The sequence below is a fragment of the Pristis pectinata genome, chromosome 5 (assembly GCF_009764475.1).
Source record: "Pristis pectinata isolate sPriPec2 chromosome 5, sPriPec2.1.pri, whole genome shotgun sequence".
NCBI classification, from domain to species: domain Eukaryota; kingdom Metazoa; phylum Chordata; class Chondrichthyes; order Rhinopristiformes; family Pristidae; genus Pristis; species Pristis pectinata.
Window position 1 is genome coordinate 15,196,198 of NC_067409.1, and position 20,247 is coordinate 15,216,444.

Genomic DNA, 20,247 nt, shown 5'->3' on the forward strand with positions numbered 1-20,247 from the left:
CCTACACTCAGCTCTGGAGCATCTGGACAGTAAAGACCCCTACGTTAGACTATTGTTTATTGACTACAGCTCTGCCTTCAATACTATAATCCCAAGCAAACTTGTCACCAAACTCTGAGACCTAGGACTTGGCACCTCCCTCTGTAACTGGAGCCTTGACTTTCTAACCAACAGACTGCAATCAGTGAGGATAGGCAGCAATACCTCCAGCACAATTATTCTCACTGGTGCCCCACAAAGCTGCGTCCTCAGCCCTCTACACTCATGACTGTGTGGCCAGATTCTGCTCTAACTCCATCTACAAGTTTGCAGATGATACCACTGTAGTGGGCTGTACCTCAGATAATGATGAGTTGGAGTACAGGAAGGAGATAGAGTGCTTAGTGGCATAGTGTCATGACAACAACCTCTCCCTCATTGTCAACAAAACAAAAGAGCTGGTCATTGACTTCAGGAAAGGGGTCGGTGTACATACGCCCGTCTACATCAATGGTGCTGAGGTCGAGAGCTTCAAGTTCCTGGGAGTGAACCTCACCAATAGCCTGTCCTGGTCAAATCACATAGATGCCACAGCCAAGAAAGCTCACCAGTGCCTCTACTTCCTTAGGAGGCTAAAGAAATTTGGTTTGTCCCCTTTGACTCTCACCAACTTTTATCAATGCACCAGAGAAAGCATCCTATCTGGATGCATCACAGCTTGTATGGCAACTGCTCTGCCCAGGACTGCAAGAAACTGCAGAGAGCTATGGACACAGCCCAGTGCATCACAGGTACCAGCCTCCCATCCTTGGACTCTGTCTTTACCTCTTGCTGCCTTGGTGAAGCAGCCAACATAATCAAAGACCCCACCCACCCAGGTCATTCTTCTCTCCTCTTCTATCAGGTAGAAGATACAGGAGCCTGAGGGCACGTACCACCAGACTTAAGGACAGCTTCTACCCCACAGTGATAAGACTATTGAATGGTTCCCTTATGATGAGATGGACTTTGACCTCATGATCTACCTTGTTGCATTGCACTTTCTCTGTAGCTGTGACACTTAACTCTGTACTGTTGTTGTTTTTACCTGTACTACATCAATGCACTGTACTAACTCAATCTAACTGCACTGGTTAATGAATTGACATACGATCAGTATGCAAGACAAGTTTTTCCACTGTACCTCTGTACAAGTGACAATAATAAACCAATACCAATGATGCAATTAGGTAGGAACTTGGGAGTGTAAATTGGGAACAGATGTTCTTGGGGAAATGCACAACAGAAATGTGAAGGTTTAGGGAGTACTTGCATGGGGTTCTGGATAGGTTTGTCCCATTGATAAGGACTGTGGAGAGAAGGAACCATGGTTGACAAAATGTAAAATATCAAGAGGAAGAAAGAAGCTTACCAAAGGTTTAGAAAGCATGGATCAGATTTGTTTTGGAGAGTTATAAGGTAGCCAGGAGGGAGCTTAAAAATGGACTTGGAAGAGCTGAAGGGGGCATGAGAAGGCCTTGGCGAGTAGGATTAAGGAAAACCCCCAGGGAGTTCTGCACAGATGTAAAGAATAGGAGGATGGGTAGAACTGATCAGGGATAAAAGACGAAACGTATTCCTGGAGTCGGAAGAGGTAGGGGAGGTCCTTATTGAATACTTTGCTTCAGTATTCCCCAGATAGAGACCTTGACATTTGTGAGGATGGCGTAGATAGGCTGATATGCTAGGGCATGTTGACGTGAGGAAGGAGGATGTGCTGGAACTTGAATAACATTAGGATAGGTAAGTCACTGGAGCAGGGTGGGATATATCCAAGGTTATTATGGAAAGTGAGGGAAGAGATTGCTGTGCCCTTGGTGATGATCTTTGCATCCTCACTAGTCATAGGAGTACTGCCAGATGATTGGAGGGTGGTAAATGTTGTTCCTTTGCTCAAGAAAGGGAGTAGGGATAACCCATGGAATTGCGGGACAGTGGGTCTTACTTCAGAGGTGGGCAAATTACTGGAGAAGATTCTTAGAAACAGGATTTATGAGCATTTGGAGAAGCATAGGCTGATTAGGGACAGTCAGCACAGTTTTGTGAGGGATAGGTCATGCCTCACAAGTCTGACTGAATTCTTTGAGGATGTGACAAAGCACATTGATGAAGATAGAGCAGTGGATGTGGTGTACATGGATTTTAGTAAGGTGTTTGATGAAGTTCCTCATGGAAGGCTCATTCAGAAAGTCAGGAGACATGGGATCCAGTGAAACCTGGCTCTGTGGATTCAGAATTGGCTCGCTCATAGAAGCAAGAGGGTGGTGGTAGATGGAACATATTCTGCCTGGAGGTCGGTGACCAGTGGTGTTCACATGGATCTATTCTGGGACCCCTGCTCTGATTTTTATAAATGACTTGGATGAGGATGTGGAAGGGTGGGATAGTAAGTTTGCAGATGACACGAAGGTTGGTGGTGGACATTGATAGGATGCAGAGCTGGGCTGAGAAGCGGCAGATGGAGTTCTACCCAGAAAAGTGAAGTGATACACTTTGGAAGATTGAATTTGAAGGCAGAAAACAAGGTTAATGACAGGACTCTTAGCAGTGTGGAGGAACAGAGGGATCTTGGGGTCCACATCCATGGATCCCTCAAGGTTGCCACACAGGTTGATAGGGTTGTTAAGAAGGCATATGGTGTGTTGGCCTTCATTAGTTGGGGTATTGAGTTTGAGCCATGAGGTAATGTTGCAGCTCTATAGACCTCTGGTTAGACCACACTTGGTGTATTGTGTTCAGTTCTGGTCACCTCATTATAGGAAGGATGTGGAAGCTTTAGAGGGTGCAGAGGAGATTTACCAGGATGCTGCCTGGATTGGAGAGCATGTCTTATGAAGATAGGTTGAGTGAGCTAGGGCTTTTCTCTTTGGAAAGAAGGGGGATGAGAGGTGACTTGATGGAGGTGTATAAGGCATCAATCAAGTGGACAGTTTCCCAGGGCGAAAATTGCTAACAAGGGGGTATAATTTTAAGGTGATTGGAGGAAGGTATAGGGGGGATGTCAGGTGTTTTTTTACTGTGGTGTGTCTGTGGAATGCACTGCTGACAGGTGGTGGAGGCAGATACATTAGGGACATCTAAGACTCTTGGATAGCTACAAGCAGCATGGTAGCACAGCAGTTAGTGTAATGCTATTACAGTGCCAGTGACCCAGGTTCAATTCTGGCCACTGTCTGTAAGGAGCTTGTACATTCTCCCCGTGTCTGTGTGGGTTTCCTCCCACACTCCAAAGACGTACAGGTTAGGAGCTGTGGGCATGCTACGTTGGTGCCGGAAAAGTGGCAACACTTGCGGGCTGCCCCCAGCACATTCTTAACAATGCAAAAAGATGTATTTCACGGTCTTTTGATGTACATGTGACTAATCAATATATTTGTCTTATGAATGATAGAGAAATAGCTGTGTGGGAGGAAAGGATTAGATAGATCTTGGAGCAGGATAAAATGTCAGCACAATATTGTGGGCTGAAGGGCCTGTACTGTGCTGTGATGTTCTATTTTCAAGCTTCCATAAACGACAGTGCCACAAGATCACAAGACAAGGGAGCAGAAGTAGGCCATTCGGGCCTTCAAGTCTCCTCCAAAGAAAAGTGAGGGAAAAAGAAAAGAGAAATGGGGGAATGTCCATGAGCAAAAAAAACTATTCCTTTCTAGCCCCAATTTCTGGCCTTATCCCCATATCCCTTGATACCTTGACTAATTAGATAACTATCTATCTCCCCCTTAAATGCCTCCAATGATTGGGCCTCCACCGCTGTATGTGGCAAAGAATTCCATAAATTCACTACCCTCAGGCTAAAGAAATTTCTCCTCAACTGTTTTTAAACCTGTACCCTCTAATTCTAAGATTGTGCCCTCTGGTCCTGGACTCACCCACCAAGGGAAACAGCTTGGCCACATCTACTCTGTCCAGTCCTTTCAACATTCTAAATATTTCTGAGGTCCCCTCTCATTCTTCTGTATTCCAGTGAGTACAGTACAAGAGCCAACAAACACTCATCATATGTAAGCCCTTTCATCCCAGGAATCATCTTCGTAAATCTTCTCTGAACCCTCTCCAACATCAGTACGTCCTTCCTAAGATAAGGGGCCCAAAACTGCACACAGTACTCCAAATGAGGCCTCATAGAGCCTCATCAACACATCCTTACTTTTATACACTATCCCTCTCAAAATGAATGCCAACATAGCATTCGCTTTCCTTACTGCCAATCCAACCTGGTGGTTAACCTTGAGGGTATCCTGCACGAGTACCCCCAAGTCCCTTTGTACTTCTGTACTTTGAATTTTCTCCCCTTTTAGATAATAATCTGCCCATTTATTTCTGTTTCCAAAGTGTACAATGGCATATTTCTCAACATTGAACGTCATCTGCCATTTCCTTGCCCATTCTCCTAAACTATCTAGGTCTCTCTGCAAACTTCCTGTCTCCTCAGTGCTCCCTACTCCTCCACCTATCTTGGTGTCATCTGCAAACTTAGCCACAAAACCATTTACTCCATCATCTAAATGGTTAATGCACAAAGTATAAAGAAGCGGCCCCAACACTGACCCTTGCGGAACACCACTAGTAACTGGTAGCCAACTAGAACAGGATCCTTTTATTCCCACCCTTTGCTTTCTGCCAACCAGCCAATGCTCCACCCATTCTGTTATCCTACCTGTAATTCCATGACCTCTCATCTTATTAATCAGTCTCTTGTGCGGCACCTTGTCGAAAGCCTTTTGAAAGTCTAAATCCACAACATCTACAATTTCTCCCTTATCCACCCTACCTGAGGTTTCCTCAAAAAAAACTCCAAAAGGTTGGTCAGGCAGGATCTTCCCTTCATGAAACCATGTTCGCTTGGACCTATCTTGCCTTGCACCTGTAGGTATTCCATAACCTCATCCTTGAGGATCAATTCTAATAACTCTCCCACCACTAATGTCAGACTAATAGGTCTGTAATTTCCTTTATACTGCCTCCCACCTTTGTTATACAGCGGAACTACACTTGCAACCCTCCAGTCCTCCGGAACCATGCTGGAGTTTATCGATTCCTGGAAAATTATCACCAGTGTTTCTGCAATCTCTAAAGCCACCTCCTTCAGAACCCGGGGATGCACCTCATCTGGTCCTGGAGACTTATCTGTCTTTAGTCCATTTAGTTTTCCTAGCACCTTGTCTAGTAATCTTAACTGAACTCAGTTCCATTCCTTGAGACCCCTGACTATCTGGTATATTGCTGATGTCCTTCACAGTGAAGACCAATGCAAAATACTCATTTAGTTCCTCTGCCATCTCTTTATCATCCATTATAATCTCTCCCGCACCGTTATTGATTGGTCCTATATCAACCCGTGTCTCTCTTTACTCTTCATATATTTAAAAAAACTTAGTATCCTTTCAATTGTTATCTGTCAACTTTCTTTCATAATTCATCTTTTCTTTCCTAATGATCTTTTTAGTTTCTTTCTGCAGGTTTTTAAAAGTTTCCCAGTCTTCTGTTTTCCCTCTAATTCTTGCTTCCTTGTATGCCCTCCCTTGCACTCTTATTTTAGCCTTAACCCCTCTCATTATCCACATTTGTTCCTTTTTCCCATTCAAAACCTTTCTTGGAATATATCTATCCTGCATTTTCCTTATTTATTGTAGAAATTCTATCGATTTCTGCTCTGCCGTCCCTCCAGCTAGCTTACTCTTCCAATCAATTTGGGCCAGCTCCTCTCTCATGCCACTGTAATTTCCTTTGTTCCACTGAAATATCGATACACCAGTTATCAGCTTCTCCTTCTCAGATTTGAAACTGAACTCAATCATATTGTGATCACTAGTTCCTAATGGTTCCTTTACCTTTAGTTCCCTAATCGCCTCCAGATCGTTACGCAGCACCCAATCCAAAACAGCCGATCCCCCGGTGGGCTCATCAACAAGTTGCTCCAAAAAGCCATCCTGTAGACATTCCACAAACTCACTCTCCTGAGATCCACTGCCTTGCTGGATTTCCCAATCCACCTTCATGTTAAAATCCCCCATAATTATCTTCACATTGTCACTCTGACATGCTTTTTCTATTTCTAACTGCAACTTATAGTCCACATCCTGACTGCTATTAGGAGGCCTATATATAACTGCTATTATTGTCCTTTCAGCCTTGCTATTTCTTAGCTCCACCCATAAGGATTCCACTTCTTCTGACCCAATGTCCTTCCTTTCTATTGATTTTATATCATTACTAACCATCAGGGCCACACCACCCCCTCTGCCTATCTGCCTATCCTTCCTATACACTGTGTACCCCTGGACATTTAGTTCCCAATCACACCTGTCATAAAGCCATGTCTCTGTGATTGCCACAATGTCGTATTTATTAACCTGTATTTGTGCCACTAGGTCATCTACTTTATTCCTAGTGCTATGTGCATTTAAATATAGTACACTTAGGCCGGTATCTGCTGCTGATTTTGTTGTACTTCTTTTGTTCAGCAAATTATCCTGACTTATCACCTGCCTGTCCCTCTTACCATCCTCACTGCACACTATCTTGGACTTGTTTCTATAAACCTCCTCCTCTACCCTAACATCTTGTATCCTAACATCCTGGTTTCCATCCCCCTGCCAGATTAGTTTAAACCCTCCCCAACAGCTAAATTAAGTGTGATTTTTGACTGGATAAACTATATTTATTCAGTAATAGTCATAAAGCAGAGAAACAGGCCTTTTGGCCCACCATGTCTATAATCAAACCATTGAGTATCTGTATTAATCCCATTACAAACTCTTGTCAGTGGTCTACAATAACTTGGTGATTCAAATATTGTCCAGATGAGTTTTGTGAAAATTTGAGTTCCTCCTCCACCATCCCCTTGGGCAGTGTGTTCTAGATTCCAACCAGCCCCTTGGTTAAAAAAAAATTCTTCCTCAAATCCCCTCTAAACCTCTTGCTCTTCTCCTTAAACCTATGGTCTCTGGTCTTAAACACCTCTCCCATGGGAAAAGCCCCTGTCTAAGTCCTCTCAGGTCATCTCTCAGCCTCTAGTCCAGGATAACAAACCCAGCCTATCTGGTCTCTTCTCATAACTGAAATGCTCTATCCCAGGCAACAACCTGATGAATCTCCTCTACACCCTCTCCAGAATAACGCCATCCTTCCTATGATGTGGTGACCAGAACTGTACCCTGCAAGCTAACTAATGTTTTATGGAGTTGTACTAAGACCTCACTGCTCCTATATTCTATGCCTAGCCAGTGAAGGCCAGCATCCCATGTGCCTTCTCCACCACCTTATCTACCTGTGCTTTGAGGATCTTTTGGACCTGAACACCAAAGTTGAGCAATATTCACCAGGGTTTCAGAGAGCTTCTCTCTCCTTCAAATGGTATCATTGTTTTTTTTTTAAATGCATGTGGTTATAAATGGAATGAATTACCAGTCTGTGCTCCCTACCGGAGTGGCTCTGCCCCTGACCCACAAGAGGTGAAACAACATGGGTACAAACCAGGAGTACAAAAGGTGTTGTGGCTGCATTGCCAGCTGCTGCACCCTAGATGACCAAACCTGCATTTCCAGAAATGCCTTGATAGATCTGCTTTGTGGGTAGTGCATCTCTCCGTACATTAGTGCAACACAATGGTATAGTTGTCAGCTCTGGCTGGGTGCATTCCTGACTATTTCAGTGCACAGCCCTCCTGTATCTAATGTCCTCCCATACCCTCCATCAGCACTGACCAAGAAAATCACTCGACCTACAACGTGTACCTTCCTACACTGAACACAGAGCACATGCATGCTTTGTCACCTAATTGGATGACACCTTATGGTCAAAGATACTTCTAATCTCAGCTCCAGTACTTTCATATTGTGTATCAAAATAAATTGAACAAGTTTCCTCCTTTCTTCATTAATGGTGTTATGCACATAACATAGAATGCACAGAAACAGGCCATTCAGTCCGATCAGTACAGACGTGATGGGCTGAAGGGCCTGTTCCTGTGCTGTACTGTTCTATACTCCTCTGTTGTTGGACTGTGTGGGGGGGTGGGGTTGGTTGTGTGTGTAAGAAAGAAAGACTCCTGCAGTGGAGCACAGTTAGAGCATCCCCAGCAAGTTCAGGGTTTCATCCACTTGTCCTGAAATTGCTGGCACCCTCGGGTTTGAGAAGGAGCTGTCAGCAGAACAAAGGAAAATACAGGCTGTACCTCTGGATGCAGGAGGCTGCTGAAAACTGAGAAATGTTGAATTCATGTCTGTTGATAGCAGAAACTGAATGGCTGGAGGCTATCATCTCGTACAAAGGGAAGTTCCATCTTGTAGCACAGGCAGGCTAGAATTCCTGCTGCCAGACAGATGATGATGTCTTGCTTAATACAGGATATTAGTCTGACCTTGGGGGAAATAGAAATGAGAAGATATCAAGGAGATGACTGTTCTGGGAATGTATTCTTCTTTGTAGGCAGTCGCTTGGGGAATGATTTACTTCTAGTACAGTTCTGAAGAGTGGAATTTCCCTATGTGAGTTGTTTTAAAGTGGGACAACTGAGATGCACCAACCTAAACACAGGGTGAACAGAGCAAGGTCTTGCTTCAATGGCACATAGGTCTAAGAGTACTGGACACCAGGTTCCACAGCACATAGACCAGACATAGGACACTACACACAAAACTAAACACATGTACAATCCTAAGCACACATCACATGCAGTCTAGACACATTTTGAGATGGTGTCAGCACATGCAGACGTGCGCACACACTACCTCTGAATTGCCTTCTGTATGTCGTTATAAGTACAAAATGTTCACTAGCTATCACCCTCTCTGTTAAGGGGAATAAGTTTCCAGTTTGCCCAGTCTAGTCCCCCAATGATATTGTTTACTGAGTCCTTGGAGCTGTGAGGCATCAGCACTAACCACTGTGCCGTCCTTTAAAGTGCTGCAAATCAGCTACAAAGTGCTATGTCAGGAAATGCAAATCTTTCTTTTCCCAAGCCCATTGGTGGGTATTGCAAATCCTAATCTAGTTTTGAGCCAGAGCCACACTGTTCAACAGAGACATTGCTGGTGTACCATCGGTTGGATGGTAAAAGTCTCCTTGTGTTGTTTGGAGAAGAGCACTGAACTCCCTCTCATTGATCATATCACTCTCCATGAGTACAATGTATATCACTCTGTCACAGCAGTTAATGCAGTAAGAGAGTAATTTGTAACCGTCAAGCTGTTTGTGATAGGATGTATAAAGTTTCAGATAAATGCAAGTCTGATTTTTGCATCCAAAACTATGCTCCATCTACTGGATATATTTGCATTTTTTTTGGAGGTTTTTTTTCTTTGACAAAGGGTATGACTTCCAAAATGTAGACTATTCCTCTGGAGTTTAATTCAGATAAGTGCAAAGTGTTGCACTTTGGAAAATCAAATCAAGGTAGGACTTTCATAGTGAAGGGTAGGGCCCTGGGGAGTGTTGTAGACAGAGGAGGGACCTTGGAGTTCAGGTACATGGTTCCCTGAAAGTGGAGTCACAGATTGACAATGTGGTGAAGAAGGCTTTTTTGCACACTGGCCTTCATCAGTCAGGGCATTGAGTATAGAAGCTGGGAGGTCATGGTGTAGTTGTACAAGATGCTGGTCAGGCTGCACTTGGAGTATTGTGTTCAGTTTTGGTCACTCTGCTATAGGAAAGATTTTATTAAACTGGAAAGAATGCAGAAAAGACTTACAAGGATTTTGCCAGGACTTGACACTGGAGAGAGGTTGAGCAGGTTGGAGCATAGCAGATTGAGAAGTGATCTAATAGAGCTGTATAAAATGAGGGGCATAGACAGGGTGAATGCACAGTCTTCTTCCCAGGGTTGGGCAATCAAGAACTAGAGGATGTAGGTTTAAGGTGAGAGGGGAAAGACTCAATAGGAACTTGAGGGGCGACTTTTTACACAGAGGGTGGTATGTACATGGAAGGAGCTGCCGGAGGAAGTAGTGAGGCAGGTACATAAAAGACAGTTGGACAGGTACACGGATAGGAAAGGTTTAGAAGGTTATGGTCCAAATGTTGGCAAGTGGGCCTAACTTGGATGGACATCTTGGCCTGCGTAGATCATTTGGGTTGAAGGGCCTGTTTTTGTGCTGTACAACTCTATGGCTCTGTTACCTGACTGCTGAGTGTTTCCAGTGATGTCTGTTTTTAATTCAGATGTCCAACATCTACAGTTTGTTTTTATTTTCTTTTTTCTTATCATTCACAGGATATTTGTCTCACTGACAAGGCCAGCATTTATTGTCCATCCACCATTGCCCTAGGGAGTACTTTGTGGTGCAGAAGTGCATTACTCTACACTTGCATCTGTGTATAAAGCATAACACGGCTGCCAATTGCTAAACAGTCTTCACCAGCAATGTAAAGGACACTGCTTTCTAATGTTGATTTGATATTTTGGCTCCTATTCTCTTTAATGCTCTACTGATAGCATTCAAAAGAGGCAATGTCTTAAAGGCAACATCCATTGTTAAGGACCCTGGGTCATGCCCTCTTTTCATTGCTGCCATCCGGCAGGAGGTACAGGAGCCTGAAGACCCACACCTCAAGGTTCAACAACAGCTTCTTCCCCACTGCTGTCAGGTTTTTGAACCAACCTGAAAAATCCCAGTGCCAGCTTGGATTATATTTCTTTTTCTCTCCCTCAACTTGCACTAATGTTATGTTTATTTTGTCATGTAATTTACGTATAATTTGTTTGTTACTTGTGTTTGTAATGTACTGTGCTGTTGCTTCAAATGCTAATTTTTCACGGCACATATACCCCAAGTATATATGCCCATGACAATGAACTGAACTTGAAATTTGAAACTTGAGCTCACTAAGTCCATGCTGACCATCACACCAATCCTACACTAATCCCATTTTGTACCTTCCCACAGTCAAATCTCCCCAGATTCTACCCCTCACCTACAACTAGAGAGAACCAACCAATAGTATTACCCTCTAGCTGGGGTGATTCACATACCTGGGCTCACTCTTACAACCATGGCCCAGCTGGTAACTCTCTTGCTTCTGAATCAACAAGTTGTGGGCTTGAACCCTATTTCAGAGATACAAGCACACAATTCTAGGTGAGGGATTGCTGCACCATTAAAGAAACCGTTAATGAATAAAAGCTGAAATCATCAGGAAAGAGGGAAAAAATACCTGAATGGTGGGAATGTGGGACCAAGACTGGAATAACGGATTAGAGCACTGCAGGGAACAATTCTGTTGAACAGCCGCAGAGTTATTTATCCCTCCGTCAATTTGTTCAAATAATTATTTGATCAATAGCAAATTTCTGCCAATGTAAGGGAATGTCTGTGATAGGGTGGAGATGAGGAGACACAAATTGGCAAAGTATTGATGTGCCAGGGTGAAAGAGGGTAGTAAAGTCTAGTAAATAATAAAAAGAACATCCAGTGTATATTTACTTAAATAAGGGGACAAAATTGTACATAGTAATCCAGATGTGGCCTCACCAGCATACAACACAAAAACAGACCCTTTGACCCAACTCACCCATGCTGACCAAGATGTCCATCTAAGCTAATCCCATTTGCCTGAATTTGGTCCATGTCCCCTGAACCCTTTCCTATCCGTGTACCAGTCCAACTGTCTTTTAAATGTTGTTGTTATACCTACCTGAACCACCTGCTCAGGCAGCTCATTCCATATATGCACCACCCACTGCATGAAAAAGTTGCCCACAGGTCCCCTTTAAATCATTCCCCTGTTGCATTAAACCTATGTTCTTTAGTTCTTGATTCCCCAACCTGGGGGGGGGGGGGGGGTGCGGAAGATTGTATGCATTCACTCTGTCTATGCCCCTTGTGATTTTACTGTATACACCTCTATAAGGCTATAAGGTCACCCTTCAATCTCCTACACTACAATAAAGTCTTAGCCTGCCTGACCTCTTCCCTATAACTCAAGCCCTCGAATCCTGGCAACATTCTCATAAATCTTCTTTGCGCTCTCTCCAGCGTAGTGATGTGTTTCCTATAACAAGGTAACCAAAACTGTACGCAGTACTCCAGGTATGGCCTCACCAATGTCTTGTAGAATTGTAACAATACTTCCCCGTTTTGTATTCTCCAAACCTCTTACAATACAAGCCAAAATGTCATTTGCCTTCCTAATCACTTGTCACATCTGCCTGTTAAAATTTTTGTGTTTCATGTACAAGAACACCTAGATCCCTGTGTTTTCCTCCAATTTGCAATCTTTTTGCATTTAGATTAAAGAAAGATTGCAGATGAGCAACATGGAGACAGGTGCTATATTCTCCACATTAAGGGTGGAACCCTGTGTTACTTACCAGTGATAGGAGGTACCACATTGCCTCAGGCCAGTCGGACTATTCAGTTCATACTGAGGTTTACCAGACCAACCAATGAGTAATTCTAATCATCTGTACCATCCACTTACTCCACCATTGGTGCACAGTTGCAGCAGTTTGTACCATCTACACCAATTCACCAAGACTCCTTCAACAGCACCTTCCAAACCCACCACCTCCACCAGCTATAAAGACAAGGGCAGCAAAAGCATAGGGAACACAACCTCCTGGGTGTTGCCCTCCCAGTCACACACTATCCTGACTTGGAAATACTGTATATCACCATTCCTTCACCGTTGCTGGGTCAAAATCCTGGAACTCCCTCCCCAACAGCATTTGTGGGTGGACCCACACCTCAAACTGCAGAAGGCAGCTCACCACCACCTTAGAGTAACACAGCATAGAAACAGGCCCTTCAGCCCAACTTGTCTATTCTGACCAAGATGCCCATCTAAGCTAGTCCCATTTGCCCTTCTCAAGGGCAGTTAGGGATGGACAATTAACTGCTGGCTCACTCTGCGAAGCCTACATCCCTTGAATGAAAGAAAAAGCTTCTCGTACTCTCCATTGCATTTCACCCATCTACCATGTCCTGTCTTCTTGGCAAAGAACTCATTGATGCCATATGTATTTACTCTTATATTTATGCTGCTTGCCCCTAACAGTCTTGTTCTTGAGTCTTATTTTAGAGCATAAGACCATGAGAAACAGGAGCAGGAGAAGGGCAGTCAACCTTTTGATTTCAGCTCAACCATCCAATATCATGCTGATCCAGTCCTACCTCAGCACCGTTATCGTGCCCTCTCCCATACTCTTTAACTCATTTGCTCTCTCTCGCTCTCGCTCTCACTCTCTTGCGCTCTCGCTCCCTCACTCCCTCCTTTGACTATATTCAATGACTCCGTCTTCAAAGTACTACAATCCTCTGAGAGAAATTCCTCCTCATCTCCATCTTATCTGGCCGAGCAATTATTCTGAAACTATACCTCCCTACAGGTCTTGATACCTCTCTCATCAATGACCCTGCCAACCAAATGCAGAATATATTATTATATTTATATTATTAGCAACATCGGGGCAGTACATTTGGTCCCTTCAGCCAAGTCATAGAGGAATTCTTCAGTCATCAAGCATCCATTTACCTTAATCCTACTCTAATTCCTTTCTTTTATATAAGGTACCTTTATTAGTCACATGTACATCGAAACACACAGTGAAATGCATCTTTTGCAGAGAATGTTCTGGGGGCAGCCCCCAAGTGTCGCCACGTTTCCGGTGCCAACATAGCATGCCCACAACTTCCTAACATGTACATCTTTGGAATGTGGGAGGAAATCGGAGCACCCGGAGGAAACCCATGCAGACACACGGGGAGAACTTACAAACTCCTTACAGACAGCGGCCAGAATTGAACCCAGGTCACTGGCGCTGTAATAGGATTACGCTAACCACTATGCTACCATGCCACCCCTCTCATCAACTCTCCTCAGATTCTACCACTCATCTACACACAAGGGGCAATTTACAGTGGCCAATCAACCTACCAAACTGCAGATGGAGGAAATCAGAACATCTGGAGAAAACCCACGCAGTCCCAGGAAGGACATGCAGACTCCACAGAAACAGCACCAAAAGTTAGGATTGAACCCAGGTCACTGGAGCTATAAGGCAGTAGCTCTACCAGCTGTGCCACTGTGCCGTCATTGATAGAGATTGTAAATAGTTGAAGCTCCAACACAGATCCCGGTAGCACCCACTAGTTACTGATTGCCAATACAGAAATGGCCCATTTATCCAACTGTTGGCTTTCTGTTCGTCAGTCACTCCCCTATCCGTGCCAATAAATTGCCCCCAACCCCATCTGTTCTTTTTCTGCTATTTGTACTGGCCCTGAAGGCTCTTTACTTGCATTCTCATCCATTTCTAACCAACCATTTGTGTTTGCCCTTCTTCAAATGCAGTATCTTTGCAATCTCCTTTTTCAAGAACCTCGTGCCTTAAGTCAACAGTCCTGCATGCCGATTATTTCTTCTCTTTTCCCCCACCTTGTCCATTCCTTGTATTTTCCAAATACATTAATATTTTCTTTCTCTATTCAAGGACAAGAATTTGAAAAATTTGGAGCATCTACTTGAATATTCAATAAGATCAAGCTCAGAACTAACCAATCCCCATTGCCTTTCATTCCCTTAGTAATCAAAAACCTACTTGAAGAGTGAGAGGGAATTGACGGAAACATGTAAATCCTGAGGTCTGTTGACAAGGTGGATGTTGTGAGGATGTTTGCTCTTGTGGGAGAATCTAGAACTTGGTCACCCACGTATGGCAGAGATGAGAGAATCTTGGTTTCTGTCAGAGTATTATGAATCTTTAATACTCTCTTCCTCAAAGAGCTATAGAAGAAGAGTGAATATTTTATAAGGCAGAGGTAGGTAGATTCTTGATAAGCAAGAGGGTGAAAGGTTATCATGGGTAGATGGGAATGCAGAATTGCTTTGATCCTATTGAATAGCAGAGCGTTATACAGCATGGAAAGGCCCTTCAGCCCGTCTGGTCCATGCCGACCAAGATTCCCATCTAAGCGTCCCATTTGCCCACATTTGGTCCATATCCCACTAAACCTTTCCTATTCCATGTACCTGTCCAAGTGCCTTGTGGGCATTTGGGTCTTGTGGGGCCAAGTGACCTACTTCTACTCCTAATTTGTATGTTTATCTGAACATCGGCAGCCCTCTGATGAAAGATCTGCAATCCTCTGAATGAAGGTGACATACTGTCATCTCAGACCGTCACGGTTGCCCCCTTATCCTGGTATTATGCCCCCTAGCTCTAAAGTCTCCAGCAGAAGAAACACAATATCCATCCTTTCATGGAACTTAACCCTTCTCATACTGCAGTCATTTCTCTCCAGCTGAGAGAAACAAGTAAAATTGGAGGAGGCAATTCAAAGGCTACAAATTAAAAATAATTGAAGGAAGAAACTGACAAAGTGAGAGCTTAAGAGTAGGTGGAAGAAAGCCAAGGATAAGACAGAGAGCACAAAGATTATTGGCCAATTAGCATGGCAGAGCTATTAAGCATATGCCTGATCTATTATTCAGCATTTGGCTGGATCAACATGGAGTTATGTAAAATAAGTCTGAGATTTGCCTTCAAACTATACTTAAAGAAGATACGATTTTACACATTGATTGGAGATTACGGTTGCACAATTGCATTTGAAAGGAAATTGCAAGTTTCCATAGGATCTACCCTGATGTTTGCATTTGTCAAATCTGTTAGAGGTTTTTGTGGAAGTAGCTGGTATGGTGGATCGGGGGAATGAGTAAATGTAGCGTGTCTAGAATTTCAAAATACAGAAGGATTTGCATAAGGATTGTCATGCAAGATCACACCTCATTGGATTGGTGTTAATATACTTGTGTAGATTAAGAAATGATTTACAGAAAATATTAAGTAGGAATGTGTGGGTTCCACTTGAGATTGAGAAAAAAATTGAGGTCTGAGCAATGCATTGTAGCAGTAAATGCACACTAGAGCAATGGTATGCCATTGATGGGAGGACGGACTGCTTATTCAATGGCTAGGCTGCCAAAGAAGCAGATTGCCTTGTCCTGGCTACTGTCAAGCTCCTCCAGCATTTCCAGTTTGTTTCAACACACTTCTGACTTGTGCCTTGGAGAAATGTTGAAGAATCAGATAGCAAGCCACACTGCAACGAGCAGGGGAAATGGTCAAAGTAAATCTGTAGAGTTAAATGTGAAAATTAAACTTAAATACTCGGTAATTTAAATGCATCCATTATGACAATGTCTCAGCATGACCTAGGACCTCTACTGCTCCACAGTGACCTAGATAGGGAACTACAAGTAGAATAAAACTTGGCTGGCAGTGTGGAACTATGTACACCACTGGAGTCATGGTATGATGTTATATTAGTTCAGACACACCACGGCAGCACCAATAAACATGAGGGATACTGAAGGATAATGATGGAAATTTAGTAGCTCGGTATTTCCATCACAAATGATTCAATACCAAGTAAGCCCGGTATTTGCTTTCAGGCTATAATTACAGAAGGTACGATTTTACACATTGACTGAAGATTATGATTGTACAATTGCATTTGAGAAGAAACTGCATGTTTCCTTGGGAGCTACCCTGATGTTTGCAGAAATGGTTGAATGCTTTGAGAATATTGTTGGAATTTTCTAAGTGGCCAGCTGGAGCAGGAGGAGGAATCCAGCCTGTAATAATGGAGCTGCCTTCCTGAACGGAGCCTCCCACATCCCCACATTTCATCACTAACCCCTTGGGTTCCTCAGCCTCAACAATCTGTCCAACTCCCTTTGGAGACTGTTCGTAGAATCAGCTTCCACTACTTTTCCAGGCAGAGCCCTCCAGATCCAAGTGCCCCCATCTTTCCCCATCTCCTCATGAGATCTTTTTTCCACTGATTTTAAGTCTGCAACCTCTGATTATTGATCCATTTATCAAGGAGAACATCTTTATCTGCTCTATCAAAGTCTTTCATTGCCTTGGATACCTCTGAAGTATCATATTTTAATCTTCCATTCAAAGGATAACAGTCCTAACATTGTCCTCATAACAGAGGTTTGCTTATCCTTGGTAACAGTCTGGTGAGGCGCCTCTGTGTCCTTTACAACGTTCCTTCCATACAATACTCAAAATGCTACAGTTAGGGCATTTCTTGTCAACATAATAACCTCTTCATTGTTATACTTTAAACCAAGATAACATATCTTCTTTTATGATCACATTATTGACCTGCCCTATTGGCCAGTTAACTCATACATTGGCTGGTTAGCTCAGTTGGTTAGAGTGTGGTGCTAGTAAAGCCAAGGTTGCGGGTCCAATCCCTGTATGGGCCAAATTAATTTTTAGGGGCAGGCACAGTAGTGTAGTGGTTAGTGTAATGCTATTACAGTGCCAGAGACCCGTATTCAATTCTGGCCTCTGTCTGTAAGGAGTTTGTACGTTCTCCCCGTGTCTGCGTGGGTTTCCTTCCAGGTGCTCCGGTTTCCTCCCACATTCCAAAGATGTACAGGTTAGGAAGTTGTGGGCATGCTATGTTGGTGCCGGAAATGTGGCGACACTTGCGGGCTGCCCCCAGAACACTCAATGCAAAAGATGCATTTCACTGTGTGTTTCGATGTACATGTGACCAATAAAGATCTTATCTTATCTAAGTCCTTGTGTTTATTGACACAAAAGCCCTTCTACTCAAGACACTTCTCAAAGTTGTACCACTTCTGGGATACCATCCTTCCATATAGGATTCCAAAGTCCAACTGCTGTAAACACACTTACAATTCACTGTAAACTGACATTCTCCGTAATTCACATCCTGTGAATAACACACAGTGACCTTAACACCGTGGGACATTTTAAAAATGTTTCACCTTTGCCCAACTCGCCAATCCATTTGCAAAAATAGTTTGAAAAGCAGTTAATAATTCAAGCAGGTGACACTAAAATAGGTGGTGGCATAGACTGTGAAGAAGATGAGATCTTGACCAGCTGGGTAGTTGGAATGAGGAATGGCAAATGGAGATTAATTCAGGTAAGTGTGAGGTGCTGCATTTTGGGAAGTCAAATTAAGGTAGGACTTTCACAGTGAACAGTAGGGCCCTGGGGAGTGTGATGGAACAGAGGGACTTTGGAGTTCAGGTACATAGTTCCCTGAAAGTGGAGACACAGGTAGAGAACATGGTGAAGAAGGCTTAAGGCATGCTGGCCTTCATCAGTCAGGGCAATGAGTATAGAAACTGGAAGGTTATCTATGTTGCAGTTTTTAGGCCGCACTTGGAACACTGTGTTCAGCTTTGGTTGCCATGCTATAGCAAAGATGTTATTAAACTGGAAAGAGTGTAATGAAGATTTACAAGGATGTTGCCAGCACTCGAGGGACTGAGATATAGGGTGAGGTTGGACAGGCTAGGACTTCTTTCCTTGGAGCATTGGAGACTGAGAAGTGACCTTATAGAGGTGTGTAAAATCATGAGGGGCATAGATAGGGTGAATGCACTCAGTCTTTTACCCAGAGTTGGGGAATCAAGAACTAGCATAGGTTTAAGGTGAGAGGGGAAAGATTTTATAGGAACTTGAGAGGCAACTGTTTTACACAGAGGGTGGTACGTATATGGAATGAGCTGCCAGAGGAAGTGGTTGAGGCAGTTACAATAACAACTTTTAAAGGACAATTGGACAGGTACATGGATAGGAAAGATTTAGAAGGGTGTGGGCCAAATGCAGGAAAATGGGACTAGCTTGGATGAACATCTTGGTCTGCATGGACCAGTTGGGCCGAAGGGCCTGTTTCCATGCTGTATGACTCAATGAAGGTGTACTCTTCTTCAAGTTTCTCTCTGAAATCTCCATAGCTACGCAGCACTTACTGACTTATTTCCATTCTGTTATTGGAACAAGAAACTTGTGAATAGATTGAACGTTGTATAATCAGCAGCAAACATCCTCAGCTGTCAGTTTATGATCGATGGCAGATCATTACTGAAGCAGTTGGAGATGCCACAGAAACCTACCCAGAGGATCTCCTGCTGCAACATTATCCCAAGTTTATTTGTTTCAGCTGAAAACTTCATTGCTGTTCACTTTCTCTGGCAGACTGCTTACATATGCTTATGTTTTTCTTGCTAAATTGAAAGAAAACAGAAAAGTATTGCCCTCGGGATTTTTATTCATATCACTTTCTTGTTTCGTTGTTTTCTCTTTCAGTACATCGTCTTCAAAAACAGCTTCATCGCTCCCCGTGGATGTAAAAGTTATTAAAGTCTCAATTGCTACAAAATTGTGGTGATATACAAGTGTTTCTTTGCTTTGTTGACCTACACATTAAAAGCCTCCACAGCCAAACTTTCACTGAGTGTTTGGACCAGGGCTGTATTTGTTTTGTGCTGGATGTACCTCCCGTACACGTGCCACATCTTTGGTTTGGTTGTTCTTGCCACGTCTGCGAGTCTGTCAGTTCCATCTGCTAGCTTGACTGCTCTCACTCAGAGGATGAGGAACCCACCTAGTGGTGATTGATCATCTGGAGGAGATCCTACAGCCCATTCTGACAGATTGAACTTCTTGTACAAAGCAAGCAGGTGATGTTTGGAGCAACCTATCATTCCATTCTGGTTCACGCTGCCACAAGGGGGAATGCTTGTGGGCCGTGGAGGTTATATCAGCCAGTGCTGCAAGCCTTCTCTGCAACCTTGCCCACAGCCACCCCTCCTCAGTGGGACATATCATGCCACAGATATGACAGGGCTGTGCAAAGGGCATGGTGGACAAATGATCTGGGTGTAGAGGATTCTGCAGGTAAGTAAGTTGGCCAGCTCTATCAATAGGAGTATCAGCAGAGCTGGTGTGTCAAGACACAGCTGGATGGAATTGATAAGATAAGATATCTTTATTAGTCACATATACACTGAAACACACAGTGAAATGCATCGTTTTTGTGTAGATTGTTCTGGGGGCAGGCCACAAGTGTCGCCACGCTGCTGACGCCAACATAGCATGCCCACAACTTCCTAACCCGTACATCTTTGGAATGTGGGAGGAAACTGGAGCACCCGGAGGAAACCCACACAGACATGGGGAGAACGTACAACATCCTTATAGACAGTGGCCGGAATTGAACCCGGATCGCTGGCGCTGTAAAGCGTTATGCTAACCGCTACACCGATACAACTGAAAAAGCAGAGCAACGAAACTCATCCTCAGAGTTATTTAATCTGCCAAATTGAAAGTTCTGCCACCCTGGCCATTCCCTTTTCTCTCTTCTACTTCTTGGAGAAGATACAGGAGCTTGAAAGCTCGGATGACCAGACTTAAGAACAGCTTCTTCCCCACTGCTCTCAGACTTC